This window comes from Rhinoderma darwinii, chromosome 3 (genome assembly GCF_050947455.1).
Source record: "Rhinoderma darwinii isolate aRhiDar2 chromosome 3, aRhiDar2.hap1, whole genome shotgun sequence".
NCBI lineage: Eukaryota > Metazoa > Chordata > Amphibia > Anura > Rhinodermatidae > Rhinoderma > Rhinoderma darwinii.
Window position 1 is genome coordinate 392605564 of NC_134689.1, and position 21410 is coordinate 392626973.

The 21410-nt window shown below is 44.0% G+C and overlaps 1 protein-coding gene across 2 annotated transcripts in view; it reads left to right on the forward strand.

Annotated features, from left to right (window-relative positions):
• The window catches only part of COL5A3 (collagen type V alpha 3 chain), a 202949-nt gene that overhangs the window by 97241 nt on the left and 84298 nt on the right, over positions 1-21410 (forward strand). The gene's annotated exons all lie outside the window — the stretch shown is intronic.

Genomic DNA, 21410 nt, shown 5'->3' on the forward strand with positions numbered 1-21410 from the left:
TTGAATACTGTTCCTGTATGCTTTTTATTCAAGATTTGTGGCATCGTGGTTTGTGGACTTATAACCTGGACATTGTTTTTTTTCTCATTAAACCAACATATGTTTTTGTAAAATATTTTTCTATTTTTGCCTGTTTGCCATCTACTTTTATGGACAACATAATAAAGACTATATGACCTGATCAGATAGTTGGGTGAATCCCATGTAGAAGAAGTATCCAAATAGGTATGATATATTCAATTCTTCACTGTATGTGCTGGTAAAATGTAACAGGAAATGGTTTACTATATCCTATTTGCTTTTTTTGATACATAATGAATTACTCTTTTAGTTCCAACTCTCTGTGCTGATTAATTTCTTAAGGTTCTTTCTCCTTTGTAGCGACCGGGGAACAATATATCTGATACAGAGCTCCAAATTCCTTGCATAGCCATAGAGGGAGCTTAGGAGCTTGCTGAATACTTACTCTACATAGAACTCAATAATAAAATACTATGCAGTAAGCTCCCCCTAGTGGTGTCTGCAGGCAGACAGAATTTAATCATTTAGCTCTGCACAGGAGATTGGGAGCTCTGTATCAGAAAAAAAGAAAGTTGACCCCTATAAAGATATACAGTATTATAAATGTAATGAAAATAAACAAAATGTTTTTTTACGATGGACATTAACTCTTAAACTTGGTTAAGGCTTTGGCAGTGCCCAAACAGCTTTCATTTTCTACTAAACGTCAGCCTGATCATAAGTGGTAGTGGCTTGTATTTTGCTTGAATGAAGGTTAGACAACATGCTGTCCAACATTGACCAGTGCATAATTATGCTCCCCAAATACAAACCTATCAAATGAGAAAGAACCAAGTAAAGAACCGCAAGCAGCATCAACTTCCAAATGTCATGTCCTTCTCCTGTGCAGAGGGTCCCTAAAAAATAAAAATAATAGAACAAGTAAAAATGAATTAAAGGAGATGTATTAAATTTCTCATGGAAATAACTACCTTACACAACATTTTGTATAGGTAGTATTTCCGCAGAATTTTTATAAGATTGTCTGTCCCTTAAGGGGAATTCTTTCCAAAAATGTTGGTACTTGCAGTACGACTTTTCTCCACGGAGGGCAATAATACAAATAGCAAGGTAAGGGCCAACATAAGCACAAAATAGTCGGAATTGGCCATTTCGGCTGACTTTAATCTAATATGTATGAGCAGATTTTAAAGGGTTGTCTTTCAGGCATAATGATGGCCCTGTATGAGATATAACAGAGATGACGGCCCTCTATGAGATATAACAGAGAGTCGCTCTGTAAGAGTGGCTTTTTCTCTGGCGCACCCGGCACATCCATGCATTACTTGGTTGCCCATTCACTGAATGGCCAGCATGTAATACTACGTTTCCCCTCTAGTGGCCGCTGCAAGGGAAATGTATTGCATGCCATTATGGGAAAATTATATAGCCGGGGGCTTGTAAGATTTCTATATTTAAGATCTGAATGTCTCAACACTGGACCAGGACCTCTGAGAACCTCACTTGTGGTCACTTATAATAATGGGAACATTTTATGGTCAGCAGTTTTCTTAGGACACAATATTCAGCAGTGTTATGTATTATTCCGTCCCCTGTGACATCTAGTAATGCAGAAATATGTTACTTGTTTCCCATGCACTGTATGTTTTGTTGTACTGGAGACAATGTTCAGTGGAGCGGGGGGGGTCTAGCTGGGGAAAGGCGTGGGAAGGGAATCCGAATTACTATGGACATCTGCCTGAAATGAGTTTGTACTTACTTGCTGCTCAATAAAGAGGTTAGGATGGAATAAGCGGCAGAGGACAACACAGGAGATGTGGACGATAATCCCAAAATATAAGACGTAAGGCAAAAATATCTGATCACTACACATGGTCCTGAGATACTCGGCTTCACTCTACATCAATCTGCTATTCCTAAAATAATGGTATGCCACACTCAGGATAATCTGGCATTATGGGATCCATTAGATGCCGGATCATCAAAATGTTGAATCTTAAAAAAAAGCCCCAAAAAAAGGGTAAAAAATTATATTAGTTAACATAAAGATATTACAGGTAGATGGGCCGGGAGGGAGGGGGTAGAGTAATATATGTCCTACAGTCCTATTAATATACAGCTCTATAGCCCTAAACATGTACAACTCCGCAGTCCTACAAGTATAGTGCTTCACAGTCCTAGAAATGCACAACTCCACAGTCCTACAAGTATACAGCTTTAGGACTCATAAACACAACCGTAGAGGTGTGCACAGCTCATGATTACGACACAGACGACCCGAGGATTGTCATCTGCAGGCCGTCTGCAATCAGGACCGTGCACACACAAGAGTGCAATGAATATAATAAGCCCGGACCGCAAGTGCTGCCTGTAAAAAAATTTGAGGTCCAGCCGCCAGCCGATACACGGACCGTGGAAACCACGATCGTGTGCATTGGTCCATAGGATATAATGTGCCCTATACTATTCGCAATTGCTGCCTCGCAATTACGGATTGTATACTGACACAAATGCTCGGTCGTGTGCATGGGGCCTTTCTGTCCCACAAGTGCACAGCCCCTCCACCCTACAATTATACAGCTCCAGTGTCCTACAAGTATACCGCTTCACAGTCCTACATGTGCACAAGACCACAGTCCTACAAGTATACAGCTCCACAGTCCTACAAGTGCACAACCCCACAGTCCTAAAAGTATACAGCTCCACAGTCCTACAAGTGTACAACTTCACAGTCCTACAAGTGCACAAGACCACAGTCCTACAAGTATACAGCTCCACAGTCCTACAAGTGTACAGCTCCACAGTCCTACAAGTGTACAGCTCCACCTCCCTACAAGTATACAGCTCCACAGTCCTACAAGTGTACAGCTCCACCTCCCTACAAGTATACAGCTCCACGGTCCTACAAGTATACAGCTTTCCAATTCCACAAGTGTACAGCTCTACAATCTCACAAGTATACAGCTCCACAATCTTACAACTGCACATCTCAACAGCCATAAATTTATTCATCTTCATTCCACAACTATGGATCCAGAGTCCAACAGGTAGAGTGATGGCTGGCCTTTGGGGTGTGCAACCTGTTTCTATTACGCAAGGTGTATCAGCAACTCCTGCTGAAGGGGGCACCACTGATCACCTGGCACCCATGACTTGTGACCACCAAATATCCCAGTATAAATTGTTTAGCAGTAGAGATGAACACATTTTTACAAAATTATTTTCGGATTTGATTCAATCGAATCGGCCGTCCAATTCAGTCTGAATATTTGATTTGCTGCAATTTGAAAGTGCCTCGATTGCCCTGAAAACTCATGTCTGACTCTCCGATGTCTTCTAGGACCGTATCCAACCTCTTTCAAAGTCTTTGATGCCGAGCCAGCATGTAATGTCAAAGTGACAGCAATATATTTGGGTAGAGGGAGGGATTACCGCAGTGCATTTTGGGAAGGCTGCCTGCATGGTATTATGGGTAAGTCTGCACAAGGTCATGTGATCCCTTATCTAATCTTCAAAATGGTGCCCGGAAATCACTTGAGGCCCCCATAATGTCACGATTCATCCACCGCAAACCCCAAAAGTTTTGGAATTTGCAAAATTGTACATAGGAGGAAATTCAGACCGAATTTAATTCATGTAGAATCGATTCGCTCCTCTCTATATAGCAGTATTATTTAAACATTGTGCAGTTATCAGATGACTTTATGTATTGAGCTGCTATATGGTCACTGTATGTTGGTATTATTTGAGCACTGTATGGTGGCATTTATTTTGCCATTGTGTGGCACTACTCTTTAGGCACTGTACAGGATATTATTTTGCAGTGTATGGTGGTGGCCTCATTGTCATTTGGGCACCATACTGTATGGTGATTATAATTAGACTCTGTATGGTATGGTTATATATACACTGTATGACTGAACACCATATGGGGGTAGCGCCAACAGCGACAACATCCAACGTAAACAGCTCCACAGTCCGACATGTATAGAGCTCCAAATTTCTACAAGTCTATAGCTCCACTTTTCTATCAGAGTTTTACTTTTACTTGAAACTTTTTAAAAATAGCGTAATACATCAGCCCCCCTGTTTACTCTGGATTAGGATATGACTCAAAGTCTACTAAGTGTTTATTTCTGAAAGCTTCGCCAAGACAAATATTTATCTTCATGTCATCTCCGATAACATCAGATATCTGTAATTTCACTGGAAATCAATTGCAGCGGGGAATATAAGAAAGAAATGATTGTAGACAGGATCAAGTCTGTCGACTTCTATCTATCGTTTAGGCTGGGTTCACACTGAGTTTTTTGCAGGAGGAAAATCGGCCTCATTTTGAGGCAGATTTTCCTCTGCCTGCACGTCGATTTTCACAGCGTTTTTCGCCCGCGGCCATTGAGCGCCGCGGGCATAAATCACCGCGACATACGCTTTCTCCGCCTCCCATTGATGTCAATGGGAGGTCAGAGGCATAAACACCCGAAGATAGGGCATGTCCCTTCTTTTTCCCGCTCATGGGAAAAAACTCCTCCGCCTCCCATTGAAATCAATAGGATCAGTGTTCTCTGATCAGTGTTGGTGGACGGTAGTCCTATCCAGAAGAATAGATGGGGTCGAACCAAGAGCCAGAAACATACAGATAGAAACAGCAGAATTAGAGTGCAGAAGTTAGGGTCATAACCAGATAGTAGATCAGTGAAGATCCTAGAGGATGCACCGAAGACAAAGAACCAAAGTCATAGCTTGAGATTGTTGCCAGAAGATCTAGAACCAGAATTACTGGTCAAAAGATAAAAAAAATTTGGGAGGTCGGAACCTGTTGGACGAACAAGTTTTCGGCCAACAGCTATCTAATGGGTATGCCCGGTTTTAGCACTGGAAGATGGGATGATAAAGAAGACCTCAGGTGGAAACACAACGTTCCATGTCTGCATTCCCCACCTGACTGTATACCACATTACACTTCTTTTATGTATACTGTACTTACCATTTACTATCAATCCCAATATGCTTCAGCACAGCATCACATGACCAGCTAAAGACCATACCATTTCTGCATACGGGGGACATTGTGATTATCATTCTCTCTATATTCGACTAAATAAGCTGAGAAACCATAAATATAGCGTGTCACCGAGCCGGATTCACACTGCTGCTAAGCAACCATCCCAGTCTAATATATAGAGATAGAAGCAGCAAGAAATATAACAGGTGAGAGACTCACACATGGAATACCAGAATGGAGCACATGGGAATGTTTTGTTTTGGCTGGAGTGTCCCTTTAAAGAGAACCTTTCACCTGCCCATACATGTGCAGCTGAGTGCAGCGTAGGGCTTCACAAACACGGTCTCACTTTACACTTTTTTCCTATCGTCCTCCGTTATTTACATATCGGTGCTGTTATATTTGGCGCCCGATATGTAAATAACAAAGGAAGATAGGAAAAAAATAGCAAACGCTCGTTCGTCAGCTGATTGTATCGTTTTAAAAAAGTGAAATATTATCATTGTCGGCAGGACATCTCCCTGTGTAAACATGATAATAATGTACCTGCCGACATGATAATAATGGATGGGGACGAGCGATCGGAGTAACAACCGCTCGTCCCCATCCATAGCTCCGCGTAACAGGAGCAAACAAACGCCGATCAACGGTGGCTTGTTGATCGGCGCTCGCTGCACCGGCCGCTTATCGGCCAGTGTTAAAGGGCTTTTACCTGCCCATCTTATGGTGATCTCATGTCCCAGTGGGCGATTGGCAAGTAAATATATGCATTGTCCCTTTAATAAAGGATCCCCTCCTAGAATCCTGTCTGTCACTCAGTAATTGCTCTCACTTTGGTGACTTATTACTTCCTATTATACTAAATAAATCTCCGATCTGCTATCTTCCTGTATCTGATTCCTCTCATGGACTGTTGATACTGGCAGAAGTATGTTCTGGCTAGGTTCCTAAAAACTCTTAAATCTCTTGTGGTCAGGGGTCAGCACTCCAGCTGGAAGGTGGTGGGGGGGGGGGGTTCTCTTTTCGAGAAATCACAGAATCACAGTATTCTGTTTAGAAAAGAAAAAAGCTCTTGCATTCAGGAGAGTAATGGGCTGTAGATACGAATGTGCGGTTACTTTTGGGCTTTACACCATATAAAGCTCTGTAATGTCATTATATGTTATATTGTAATTCTAGCTAAGATATTCGACTTAATTTAACTAAAAATTATGATTTTTAGAATGATTATTTGTCTTTTAAATGAAGTTTACCTCAGGACAGTAAGGGTCCTCTTACACAACCTGACATAAACCGTGTAAACGAGCGCCGATCAACGAGACAGCTCCTTGATCGGTACTCATTTGCTTCTTTCACAAGGTGCTATGTATGGGGATGAGCGATCATTACTATGATCGCTCGTCCTCATACATATCCATCATGCCGGCAGCATGTTCCCCTGTTTACACAGAGAGATGTGCTGCCGACAACTATAATATTTCTTGCAGCATAAACGATGCAATCAGCCGATGAACCAGCGTATGCTCGTTCATTGGCTGATCGTTGCCCTGTTCACTTGAACACTCGTTTGGCCGATAATTGGCCCATGTAAAAGGGCCACAAGGGTTCAGATGTTGTGATCATGTCGCGTTGAGAGAGGCCAAAAATGTTTGCGTTCAGATAATCAAGTTAAAAGTAATATAAAACCTGTGAAATAAAACTCCTGAGTCCTGATTTTGTTCAACAAGCAGAATACACCCCAACTTTTACCACAGGAAAAGATGATTCCGCAAGACTGGTTATCACAATTCGTACGTACGTACACACATATATAGAGAAACAAACATACACACATACTGTATATATTCACACTCATACATATTGTCGGGATCTGTGTGTATGGGGGGGTTGAAGTAAAGAATAAAAATGTCGATATCGTTCAGGTTTAAAGTCTACGTTTGGCTTTATTACGGTCCAAAAAAAAAGTACTCATCCAGCATTCAAGACTTGCAGCATATTAATAAAACAAACACCTTGCCGGTCTGGACACTAACTAAACAGCAGGTTTCCTCACCTATAGTAAACCATGAGTACAGTGCTCCTTGGATCAGACTTTCCACACTATCCTTGTGTGGATTCCCAGGCTCTGACACTTGACTGCATTCACTCCAGCCCTAACTATCCCAGTGAGCACCTGTACTGATTTGGGCTAGGAAAAACTCTGTACTGGAGCAGGGAGGAAATGGCAAGTTCCTCTACCAATCCTACCTGCCATTCCATAGAAATCCAGGCCCGGAAAACAGACTTAACAACAAAGTTTTGCTGAGAAACCCAACTTTCCTGGATTCCTCATCTTAGCCAACTTAAGTAGCCAGGTGAGAAATACACCCCCTCCAGTACTTTCCCAGCTACAGGCTTACGTATCCCCCCCCCCCTCTTCTGCAGACCGGAAGGCTAGACACCTGCTATTATCAAGCAGTGCACTCTCGAGGGTGCGTCAGCATTAGCTTGTAGTTTACCCGGTCGGTGTTACAGAACAAAATTAAGGCTTTGACAAGAACCACCTAGTCACGCTTGGATTTTTCTCCTTGTTTTGCCACATCCATGCCGGTGGGTGGGGGACATTGTCTGACAGTAGTCTAAACTTTATAACAAGGAGTTAATAGTTCAGTGATTCAAGTGCCTACTTGACCGCCAGGCATTCACACTCAACAATTGCGTTATTTTTTTTCAGCTGGTGTCAACTTCCTGCTCAAGTACATGACCGGGTTTTCCTCCCCGTTCAGCACTTGTGACAGTACCGAGCCCAAACCTACATCAGAAACATCTGTCTGGACCAAAACCTCCTTCCTAAAATCAGGGGTAATGAGCACTGGCTGTTCGCATAGAGCAGACTTTAGGTATTAAAAAGCCTTCTCTGCATCTGGGGGTCCAAGTCACCATTACTGACTTCACATCTTTCGTCAAGTCAGTCAATGGAGCTGCAGTTGAAGCAAAACTTGGCATAAACCTATGATTACAGCTAGAAAAGCCATGACATGTTCCTTTGTCCGAGGTCTAGGCCAGTTCTGTATTGCCTCAATGTTGTTGATCTGTGGCTTGATAATCCCTCCGCCAATGATGTACCCAGGGTATCTGACTTCTTCCAACCCTAATGCACATTTCTCAAGGTTTATTGTCAGACCGGCATCACTTAAGGAATCCAGTACTGCCTGAACTTTACAGAGGTGACTTTTCCAAATTTTTACATCATCCAGATAGCCAACTGCATAGTCATGAGGTGTCCGCAAGATCAGGTCCATCAACTTCTGAAAACTAGCTGGGGTATTAGTTCAGAAAACTTATTTTTCTATCCTGTAGGAATTCTTTGGCTTGTTGTTATTGCGACGGTGAAACAGTCTCACCTATTTTACCGGAGGGATTGGTTGCAGCAAATTACCTTTCACAGTATTTGAGGCCATGAAGAATTCCTTGTCTTTACAGGACTTGATCATGTTTACATGATAATTTGAAAAGGCCTCCTTCTGCCTGGTTGGTGTACTTTGTACTCTACTTCACCAACCTCTTCTACAACTTCACTTGGCCAAGAACGTAGTTTTTATGGTGGGTACGACTGAAATTCCTGACTTTTGCGCACTCTAGAAATGTTTCTTTACAATTGTCATTACTACAGCAATACAGTCTTGCATTTGCTCCACGTGCCCTTTGACAATTTTGTATGGTGTAGACTCCGTCTCCCATGTTTTCTTGGCTATATAAGTAAACCCTGTGGGTGTCGGCCATAAACCAACTAAAAGGAAGAGATCCCTGTGGAAGCTTTTGGCACCACCCTAATGAAAAACATCAAGTATGACAAAAGGCAGTCTCAACCACAGCGATCTTATTCTACTACCTTTTTCAACATATGTTTTAGGGTTTTGTTAAACTGCTCTACTAACCCATCTGTTTGGGGGTGATACACAGAAGTACATATGTGTGTGATTTTAAAGGGGTCTTCCCATAAAACACATGTATCCCCTATCCACAGGATAGGGGATACATGTCTGATCTCTGGGGTCCAACCACTGGCCTTCCCAGCGATGAGGAGAACGGGGGATCGAAAGTCCTCCAAAGTGCTCCAATGGAGTGCTGTTGCGCATGCTCAGTCAGCACTCCATTCATTTCTATAGGACTTCCAGGACTGCTGTCTTTGGCAGCTCCATAAAAATGAACGGAGCACTGGTCGAGCATGCGCACCAGCGCTCCATTCACATAAAGCACTTTGGTGGACTTTCAGTCCCCTGTTCTCCTCATCGCTGGGAGTCCCAATGATCGGACCCCTAGCGATCACACATGTATCCCCCATCCTGTGTATAGGAGATACATGTGTTTGCGGGAAAACCCCTTTAAATAGCTGCATAGCTTTTTCGTAACCTTTAACAAAAAAGAGGTGCCCTGGTTAGTAAGGATTTCTTTAGGGGTCCCATTTCAGGAAAACATGTAAAACAATCCCCGTGCAATACTTTTAGAGGCAGTGTTTTTATAAAAGCATGGCTTCAGGATAGCGAGTTGCATCATCCATAACAACCAAAATATATTGGTGTCCTCTGGCTGACTTGACTATGAACCTGTGCTGATTTGGGCTCGGAAGAACCCTGGAGTGGGGATGTAATGGCAAGACCCTCTATCAAGCCTACCTGCCATTCCCTTTTCCAGGTCGGGAAAACAGACTTAACAAAAATCCCCAACAAAGGTTTTGCTGAGAAACCCAACTTTCCTGGACTCTTCATCTCACCCATCTTAACCAGTGAGGTGAGAAATACACCCCTCCAGTACATTCCTAGCCACAGCCCTACAATACATACACATTTATATACAATCATACATACATGCTGTAACACTCTGCACTGGCAGCTAGCCCAAGAGCGTACCGGGATGCTGATCTATGGCTAGCGTAGGTTAGAACTTGGGTGATGGCTCAGGAACGGTGCACCATGTAGAGTAGCACAGGGAACAGGAATAGACTTCAGTGTCACTATATGAACTTGTCGAAAGTGGAGCTGACTGTAGCGCAGGAATAGTTGGGCAGCAGGCGTAGATGATAAATGAGAGGAATTGTTATTGAGTTTGACGCAGGATATTCTGAAGTTGCAGAGTCGAAGGAATCCCTCGTTCTTCACTCTTATCCCAGCAAGAAGTTACGGACTTTGCAGTCATTGGCATAACTATAATGGCAGCAGCCATACCAGCTTCTACAGAACTGGTAATGTGACGCCCATTACCGCGGTTTTGATATGCACAAACTGCATGCGGCCAACCACACAAACAACACGTACCTTAATCACTCAAAATACAATCCTAAAAATGTCTGTACTGCACTTCGATTTCACCATTCACTTCTATTAAAGAAACTTCAACTAGAAACCGCACAGCGACGGCAATGTATGGCCTTACCCTTATGGGGCCTGTGGGGGATTCATGTCTCACATTGCTCTGAGGTACTATGAATACAAGTTACACCCCTTACAAAATGTACCTGACTGATTTTCTTTCCTACAAAAGACATGCTCCATATACTGGTTGTAACGCCGGCGCTCTGCACTCATCAGTGTATTATCTCTCCCAGCAAGCACAGCTGCCAGGTTACCTTTGGTACACATTGTACGGTTCCCGGATCTCCACACTGCCGTGCACGTGCTCTTCCTTCTACTGCTGGTGTTGCTGGGTCTGCCCATAGGGCAAGCGCTCAACTCCAGCATCTTATATCCACCGCGCACACCTAAATCCTTCCCCAGCTTATCCCTGTCAATCATCAGGTATATTAGTCTGCTTCACTGGACACAACCGGCCTGAGCAATATTGGAACAACCTAATTGGAATCCTGCTAAGGTTCCTGTTTGCATCTGATTCTAGTCTGCTATTGCTCTCTGTTATCAGCCTGTATCCAGCTATCTGTTATCAGTCTGTATCCAGCCATCCGGTACCAGATTGTATCCAGATATCCTCTACCAGCCTGTATCCAGCTATCCGTTACCACCCTGTATCCAGCTATCCGCTACCGCCCTGTATCCAGCTATCCACTACGACCCTGTATCCAGCTATCCGCTATCAGCCTGTATCCAGCTCTCTGCTACCAGCCTGTATCCAGCTATCCACTACCACCCTGTATCCAGCTATCTGCTATCAGCCTGTATCCTGCTATCCGCTACCACCCTGTATCCAGCTATCCGCTACCACCATGTATCCAGCTATCCGCTACCAGCTTGTATACAGCTACCCACTACCACCTGTATCAAGCTATCCACTACCACATTGTATCCAGCTATACGCTACCAGTCTGTATACAGCTACCCGCTACAAGCCTGTATACATCTATCCGCTACCACCCTGTATCCAGCTATCTGCTACCCCCTGTATCCAGCTATCTGCTATCAGCCTGTATCCAGCTATCCGCTACCACCCTGTATCCAGCTATACGCTACCACCCTGTACACAACTACCCGCTACCATCCTGTATCAAGCTATTCGCTACACACACTGTATCCAGCTATCCACTGCCACCCTGTATCCAGCACTCTGTTACCAGCCTGTATCCAGCGATTCGCTACCCCCCTGTGTCCAGCTATCCGCTACCAGCCTGTATCCAGCTATCCACTACCACCCTGTGTCCAGCTATCCGCTACCTCCCTGTGTCCAGCTATCCGCTACCACCTTGTATCCAGCTATCCGCTACCACCCTGTATCCAGCTATCCGCTACCAGTCTGTATACAGCTACCCGCTACCAGCCTGTATCAAGTTATCCGCTACCACCCTGTATCTAGCTATCCACTGCCACACTGTATCCAGCTATCCGCTACCAGCCTGTATACAGCTACCCGCTACCACCCTGTATCAAGCTATCCGCTACCACCCTGTATCCAGCTCTCTGCTACCAGCCTGTATCCAGCTATCCGCTACCAGCCTGTATCCAGCTATCCGCTACCACCCTGTATCAATCTATCCGCTACCACCCTGTATCCAGCTCTCTGCTACCAGCCTGTATCCAGCTATCTGCTACCACCCTGTATCCAACTATCTGCTATCAGCCTGTATCCAGCTATCCACTACCACCCTGTGTCCAGCTATCCGCTACCACCTTGTATCCAGCTATCCGCTACAACCCTGTATCCAGCTATACGCTGCCAGCCTGTATCCAGCTATCCGCTACCACCCTGTATCAAGCTATCCGCTACCACCCTGTATCCAGCTCTCTTCTACCAGCCTGTATCCAGCTATCTGCTACCACCCTGTATCCAGCTATCCGCTACCACCCTGTATACAGCTACCCGCTACCACCCTGTATCAAGCTATCTGCTACACACCCTGTATCCAGCTATCCACTGCCACCCTGTATGCAGCTCTCTGTTACCAGCCTGTATCCAGATATTCGCTACCCCCGTGTCCAGCTATCCGCTACCAGCCTGAAAACAGCTATCCACTACCACCCTGTGTCCAGCTATCCGCTACCACCCTGTGTCCAGCTATACGCTACCACCCTGTATCCAGCTATCCCCTACCACCCTGTATCCAGCTATCCGCTACAAGCCTGTATACAGCTACCCGCTACCAGCCTGTATCAAGCTATCCACTACCACCCTGTATCCAGCTATCCACTGCCACACTGTATCCAGTTATCCACTACCAGCCTGTATACAGCTACCCGCTACCACCCTGTATCAAGCTATCCGCTACCACCCTGTATCCAGCTCTCTGCTACCAGCCTGTATCCAGCTATAAGCTACCCCCTGTATCCAGCTATCTGCTATTAGCCTGTATCCAGCTATCTGCTACCACCCTGTATCCAGCTATCCGCTTCCACCCTGTATACACCTACCCGCTACCACCCTGTATCAAGCTATCCGCTACACATCCTGTTTCCAGCTATCCACTGCCACCCTGTATCCAGCTCTCTTTTAACAGCCTGTATCCAGCTATTTGCTACCCCCATGTGTCCAGCTATCCACTACCAGCCTGTATCCAGCTATCCACTACCACCCTGTGTCCAGCTATCCGCTACCACCCTGTGTCCAGCTATCCGCTACCACCCTGTATCCGGCTATCCGCTACCAGCCTGTATCCAGCTATCCACTACCACCCTGTGTCCAGCTATCCGCTACCACCCTGTGTCCAGCTATCCGCTACGATCCTGTATCCGGCTATCCGCTACCACCCTGTATCCAGCTATCCGCTACCAAACAGGTATACAGCTATCCACTGCCACACTGTATCCAGCTATCCACTGCCACACTGTATCCAGCTATCCGCTACCAGCCTGTATAAAGCTACCCGCTACCACCCTGTATCAAGCTACCCGCTACCACCCTGTATCCAGCTATCCGCTACCACCCTGTATCCAGCTATCCGCTATCAGCCTGTATCCAGCTATCCACTACCACCCTGTATCCAGCTATCTGCTACCACCCTGTATCCAACTATCCGCTACCAGCCTCTATACAGCTACCCGCTACCACCTGGTATCAAGCTATCCGCTACACACCCTGTATCCAGTTATCCACTGCCACCCTGTATCCAGCTCTCTGTTACCAGACGGTATCCAGCTATCCACTGCCGCCCTATGTCCAGCTATCCGCTACCAGCCTGTATCCAGCTATCCGCTACCACCCTGTGTCCAGTTATCCGCTACCAGCGGATACAGGGTGGTAGCGGATAGCTGGATACAGGCTGATAGCGGATAGCTGGATACAGGCTGGTAGCAGAGAGCTGGATACAGGCTGGTAGCAGAGAGCTGGATACAGGGTGGTAGCGGATAGCTTGATACAAGGTGGTAGCGGGTAGCTGTATACAGGCTGGTAGTGGATAGCTGGATACAGTGTGGCAGTGGATAGCTGGATACAGGGTGGTAGCGGATAGCTTGATGCAGGGTGGTAGCGGGTAGCTGTATGCAGGCTGGTAGCGGATAGCTTGATACAGGGTGGTAGCGGGTAGCTGTATACAGGCTGGTAGCGGATAGCTGGATTCAGGGTGGTAGCGGATAGCCGGCTACAGGGTGATAGCGGATAGCTGGACACAGGGTGGTAGTGGATAGCTGGATACAGGCTGGTAGCCTGTATCCAGCTCTCTGCTACCAGCCTGTATCCAGCTATCTGCTATCAGCCTTTATCCAGCTGTTCACTACCAGCCTGTGTACAGCTATCCGCTACCGGCCTGTATACAGCTATCCGCTACCAGCCTGTATACAGCTATCCGCTAGCATCCTGTATCCAGCTATCCGCTACCAGCCTGTATCCAGCTATCCGCTACCAGCCTGTTTACAGCTACCCGCTACCACCTTGTATCAAGCTATCCGCTACCAGCCTGTATCCATCTACTTACTACCAGCATGTATCAAGCTATCCGCTACCAGCCTGTATCCAGCTATCCGCTACCAGCCTGTATACAGCTCTCTGCTACCAGCCTCTATACAGCTACCTGCTACTGCTTGTGTCCTGTTATCCGCTGCCAGACGTTACTCTCAGTGGGTCCACAACCAACTGGTTGTAACACTGGTTACCCACAATTGCAAGAGACATTTGTTGCTTAAAAACTCACCAGTTTCAGTATAAAGTTGCAGCAAACTAACATATTCTAGGGTGGGAGATGGGAACAAACAGCAGACTAAACATTTAATTTTAGTGACATTTCCCTTAAAGGAAAATCAGTAATGTATTAAAACATTCCAAAATCAAGAGCAAAAGCCAAGAAATACATCTGCTTGTTAATTTAATTACCCTTGTTGAAGAGTGAGGGCTTTAAAGTACCACGTTCCCTCCTGAAGAGAGTCCCTGTTCTAACGTGTGTAGACAAGACCATCATACTGCCCCTCTCCCCGCACCGTGCCTGAGGCCTGAGGACGTGCCTCCCACTCGTCTCCGGATTATTGTGCTGTACTTATGAAACAAAGTACTCGGTAGGAATCTATCTGCAGCTTGCAAAGTCAAAGGGATTCTGTAAAGGACCAAATTAAGGCATTTGTAGAATATCCTAATAACGTTACTATACAATGCTCAAATAATAACGACATATAGTGACCAAATAACAACTACATACATAAAGAAATCAAAACAAAAAATAATATAAAATTATAGTAATATTAAAGGGGTTGTCAGGCATGGGTGGTTTTTCATACTGTTGACCTATCCACAGGATAAGTCATAAGTATATGATCGGTGGGGTCTATACCGGCTGCCTCCGGGCTACGGATGTTACACAGTGATCGGTGTCAGCAGCAGTTGGTTCCGGTCACATTATAGGAGCAGAGTTGCAGTAACCCAGTACAGCCACTATGCAGTGTACAGATTTTTCTGTTTCCGACACCGACCACTGCATAAATCCGGTCCCAGAGGCAGCAGGAACAGCTGATCGGTGCAGGGTCCGGGTGTCGGACCCCCACTGATCATATACTGAAGACCTATCCTGTGGATAGGTCATCAGTTTGAAAAACCGCCCCGTGCCTGGACAACGCCTTTAAATGATACTGCTATACAATTAATATTAAGATGCTAGGTCGTCATAAGCCTTGGGTGCCAGGATATTGGTGGTGCCGCCTTCAGCAGGGACAGGCGATGCAAACTGTGCAACTGCATAGGCTGCACACCCCTTAGGCTGGCCCTGGTGCCTACCCCTCTCATTTGGCAGCCAACAGTCTCCAGAACTAATAACGGGTCCACACTGCTCAGGAGTTCTATGAAAGTATCACATTATACCTCTCTGTGCTTATGTCTGGTCAAGAAGGAAAACTAAAGAGGGGAAAGTCACCATCTATGCTCATTGGCATAGGCCGGGGCTTTTTTACAAGACCTGAATGGAAATTTTAGGTGATTGCTATTTAGAAAGTGCAATTTTGCCCACTAGCGAAATGTACAGGTACACTGACTTAAAGGGGTTTGTCCTACTTACCTTAAGTAATGAATTAAATATATTAATATTGTTTAAAAATTTCCCAACATACTCTGATATATAGATACAGCATAGTCTTATATATAGAAAAAAAATATATAAGTAATTGAATAGTGAATGCCAGGGCATTGGAGGAAACCATCAGCAAGTGTTAAAGGAACACTCCAGACAAAAATGATTAAAAAAATTATGCTTATTATGGTCCTAATGGGGGGCAGAGCTTGACACAGGATTTCAAAGAACACCAAAGAGAGTATCCCTGTGTTACATAGTTACATAGTTACATAGTTACATAGTTTGTACGGTTGAAAAAAGACACATGTCCATCAAGTTCAACCAAGGGATGGGAAAGGGGAAGTAAAAAATTTCTACACATAGCAGTTAATATTTTTTTGTTCTAGGAAATTATCTAAGCCTTTTGTAAAGCCATCTACTGTCCCTGCTGCGACCAGCTCCTGCGGTAGGCTATTCCATAGATTCACAGTTCTCACAGTAAAGAAGCCTTGTCGCCTCTGCAGGTTGAACCTTTTTTTCTCCAGACGGAGGGAGTGCCCCCTTGTTTTTTGAGGGGGTTTTACATGGAACAGGATTTCACTATATTTTTTGTATGCGCCATTCATATATTTATATAAGTTAATCATGTCCCCCCTTAGTCGTCTTTTCTCAAGGCTAAATAGGTTTAGTTCTTTTAATCTTTCCTCATAACTTAGATTCTCCATGCCCCTTATTAGCTTCGTTGCTCTTCTTTGTATCTTTTCCAACTCCAGGGCATCCTTTCTATGAACTGGAGCCCAGAACTGGACTGCATATTCTAGATGAGGCCTCACTAATGCTTTGTAAAGTGGCAATATTACATCCCTGTCCCGTGAGTCCATGCCTCTTTTAATACACGACAATATCCTGCTGGCCTTTGAAGCAGCTGATTGACACTGCATGCTGAAATTTAGTTTATGATTTACAAGTACACCCAGATCCTTCTCAACAATTGACTCCCCCAGTGTAGCTCCCCCTAGGACATATGATGCTTGCAGGTTTTTCGTACCCAGGTGCATAACTTTACATTTATCTACATTAAACTTCATCTGCCAAGTGGACGCCCAAACACTTAGTTTGTCTAAATCTGCCTGCAATTCACAAACATCTTCCATAGTCTGAACTATATTGCATAGCTTGGTGTCATCTGCAAAAATAGAAATAGTGCTATTAATCCCATCCTCTATATCATTAATAAATAAGTTGAATAATAGTGGTCCCAGCACTGAACCCTGGGGTACACCACTTATAACTGGGGACCATTCAGAGTAGGAATCATTGACCACAACTCTCTGGATACGGTCCTTGAGTCAATTCTCAATCCAATTACAAACTATACTTTCTAAACCTATAGTCCGTAATTTACCCATTAGATGTCTATGAGGGACAGTGTCAAATGCCTTTGCAAAGTCCAAAAACACTATATCCACAGCGGCCCCTCTGTCTAGGCTTCTGCTTACCTCTTTATAAAAACAAATCAGGTTGGTTTGACAACTTCTGTCCTTAGTAAAACCGTGCTGGCTGTCACTTATAATACTATTTATTGTCACATAATCCTGTATATAGTCCCTCAATAGCCCCTCAAACATTTTCCCCACAATTGATGTTAAGCTTACTGGTCTATAATTACCCGGCGAAGACCTAGAGCCCTTTTTGAAAATAGGCACCACATTTGCCCTGCGCCAGTCCCTTGGCACTATACCACTCATGAGAGACTCTCTAAATATTATGAAGAGGGGGACAGAAATAACTGAACTAAGCTCTTTAAGAACTCTAGGGTGTAACCCATCTGGTCCCGGGGCCTTGTGTACATTTATTTTATTTAATTTAGCTTGGACCATATCTACATTCATCCAATTCAGTATATCAACTGATATATTAACAGCACCGGCAGCGGCTACATCAGCTGCTCCTTCTTCTGTTGTATATACAGAGCGGAAGAACCCATTTAGTAACTCTGCCTTCTCTTGATCCCCTGTGACCAACTCCCCATTACCACTATCTAAGGGTCCTACATGTTCAGACCTTGGCTTTTTTGCATTTATATACTTGAAGAATTTTTTAGGATTTGTTTTACTATCCTTGGCCACCTGCCTTTCATTTTGTATTTTTGCTGATTTTATTACATTTTTACAGATTTTATTAAGCTCTTTATATTTTACAAAGGCTACAGCTGTACCCTCAGATTTGTATTTTTTGAATGCCCTTTTTTTGTCATATATTGCCCCTTTCACAGAAGGTGTAAGCCATGTGGGGTTTAATCTTAGTCGTTTATACTTGTTACCTGTAGGAATACATTTTGCACTATAATTACCCAAAGTAGATTTGAAAATCTCCCATTTATCATTTGTCCCATTATTTGACATTAGTTCTTCCCAGTCTATATCCTGAATTGCCACCCTCATCCTGGGGAAATTGGCTTTCTTAAAATTAAATGTTTTTGCCCTCCCAGCCTGTGTTTGTTTTTTACAGTATAGGTAAAATATAACTATATTATGATCACTGTTACCAAGGTTTTCACGAACATTGACACTCCCAACAAGATCTGCATTATTAGAAATGACCAGATCCAACAGAGCTTCACCTCTAGTCGGGTCTTCCACAAACTGGCCCATAAAATTTTCCTGCAACAGGTTGAGGAAATGTCTCCCCTTTGCAGTTGAAGCCGAACCATGACACCAATTAATATCCCGATAATTAAAATCTCCCATTATCACTACAGTACCCGCCTGTGCAGCCCGCTCCATCTGTTTATATAGCTGAACTTCCATCTCCTCAGTTATATTGGGGGGTCTATAGATTACACCAAAAGTAATTTTTTCAGTGTTTACTTCCCTTTGTAATTCCACCCACAAGGTTTCAACCTCCTCACAATCTTCACCCTCTAATGTCTCATTTACACTCACCTTCATATCGCTTCTCACATACAGACATACACCACCACCTTTCCTATTTGCCCTGTCTTTCCGAAACAGTGTAAAACCCTGTAGATTTACAGCCCAGTCATGTGAAGAGTCCAGCCATGTTTCAGCAACACCAACTATATCTATATCTTCTTCCAGTATTAAGGCCTCCAGCTCCCCCATTTTGCTTGCTAGACTTCTGGCATTTGTGAACATACACTTTAACTTGCCTTTAAATGTTTCACTTTCACTATCAGAAATGTGATTATTTGACATTTGGGCCTTTTTATTTTCACTGCTGTTTTGTAACGAAAGGATCTCCTTATCTTGTTGCCTAGTCCTCTCCCCACCGTCTGTTTTTCCCCCCACCAATATAGTCTGACCCCTCTCTAACCTAACTACCCCTTTATTTCCAACATTGGCCTCCCTCCTCAGCCCTAGTTTAAATACTCCGCCACCCCATAATGCTCAATAGACTACCTCAATAGACATAACACAGTGGATACGTTTTATAATGTTATTTCATGTTCTTTCTGATGGACCTTAAAGTCTGAGAAGTGCTGTCTGTAGGGAGAATAAAGAAGAGAACTGTTGGAGACAGATCACTATTAACTTCATGCCCGGCGCAAGCTCAATACGCTGATCAGAACAGAACATGTAGGGAAATGAAGTCCACACATGAGGAACATTCATAGCAAAGGTCAGCTTGACTTTTTATAGGATCGAGCAGTGCTAAAGAAACTTAAGTATTTTTGAATTGGACCTTCACTTTATTTGCGATTGTTGCATACATGAATAAGCATTATTGGCTAATTTGTCAAAACTATAAATTGCTCCAAAAATACAAACAATTGTGTGTTGCAAGGATGGATTTGTATGACTTGGCACGTCTAAAGTAAAAATGTTGTGGGAACAATGCCCAAGTAAACCTTGCCTTCAATGCTTCTAATTTGTCACCTAATATGTCACCACTAGTTCTGACGTTTCATTGGATGTGGTGGGGCCCAGCAAACATTTCACAGATGTGCAAAGCAAAAATATCTTTGTAGAGCTCTCACTCGTGCTGAAATCTAAGAGCAACATGAAGAGGTAATTTATCAATGAATGGCTAAAACATTCCTATTAATGTCTAATATCAAAACTAGAGAAAAAGATTATAAGTAAGCAAGCCCACAACACACCAAGACTTAACAATCAAAGGACTTTGTGCCCTCAGAGAACAAAGTATATGGTGCTCAAGCAATCATGTATGGGTCAGAGAGGTACCCCTCCACCAACCAAAAGTTCCCCGAGATCCAGGTATTTAGTGATCAGGAAATTGTGTATGGAGCAGAAAGGTGATTTTCTTCCAACAAAAGCACTCAGAGATCCAAGTATCTGGTGCTCAGGCAATCATATATGAGACAAAAAAGTGCCCTTCCACCAACCAAAAGCCCTCAGAGATCCAAGTATCTAGTGCTCAGACAATAATTTATGGGGCAGATAAGCCATCAGAGATCCAAGTATCTGGTGATCAGTAAATCATATATGGGGCAGATAAGTGCCCTTCTAACAATCAAAAGTCCTCAGAGATCCAAGTATCTGGTGATCAGTCATCATATATGGGGCAAATTAGTGCCCTTCTAACAACCGAAAGCCCTCAGAGATCCAAGTATCTGGTGATCAGACAATCATGTCTGAGGAAGATAAGTGCCGCTCTTACAATGAAAAACACTCAACAGCCCAAGGACCTGGTAATCAGTCAATTATGTACAAAGCAACCATCAAAAATTTCTGGGCCTCATACACCTATAGTCAGAACCCATTCCTACATATATTTACTAAGCCTTTGGTGTATATTCCATACACATGTTAAGCTTTAGTGCTGAAAATTCCATCGCACAAGCCAAGTGGCGGATTAAGTAGATTGCATGCCCTGGGCTGTTACCTAAACTTGGGCCCACCTTCTCCTCCGTCAACCTGCCGTGCCGTGACTATTGTTAACACTTCCTTTTTGTGCGAGCATTAACAAATGGATGTTATGATTCCCCTTGTCAAAGGGCTGTGTCCCTACACACTGACAGTCTCCAATCATCGCTGACAGTATTACTCTGTGCAGGAACACATCCTCCTGACAAGGGGAATGGTAACACCCATTTGTCTATCAGTCCTGGACTGCACAAAGACTTTTTGTGAAATACAAGGATTTCCTATAATAAACATGTCAGGGGAGCTGACAGATTGTCCATAAATCCAGTGACTCACAGGGGACGTCTTCTCAGATTCTAGTAGTTTTATTTCCTCTTTTCTTCTCCATCTGGTCCAAACCTCATGACGACTTCTCCCGGCCATGACCCATTTCTGCAGAATTTGCCGCTCAGATGTCTTCGGCTCCTCACTTTTACAACATTTCCACACCTATAAACAAAGATAAAATTCTCATGGTGCTACACACTGTGCCCCTATATATAATAATAACCATACCCTGCACCCCTGAATAAAATAGTACCATACACTGTGCCCCTGAATATAATTGTGTCAAACACTGTAAAATAAAGCACCACATACACAGTGC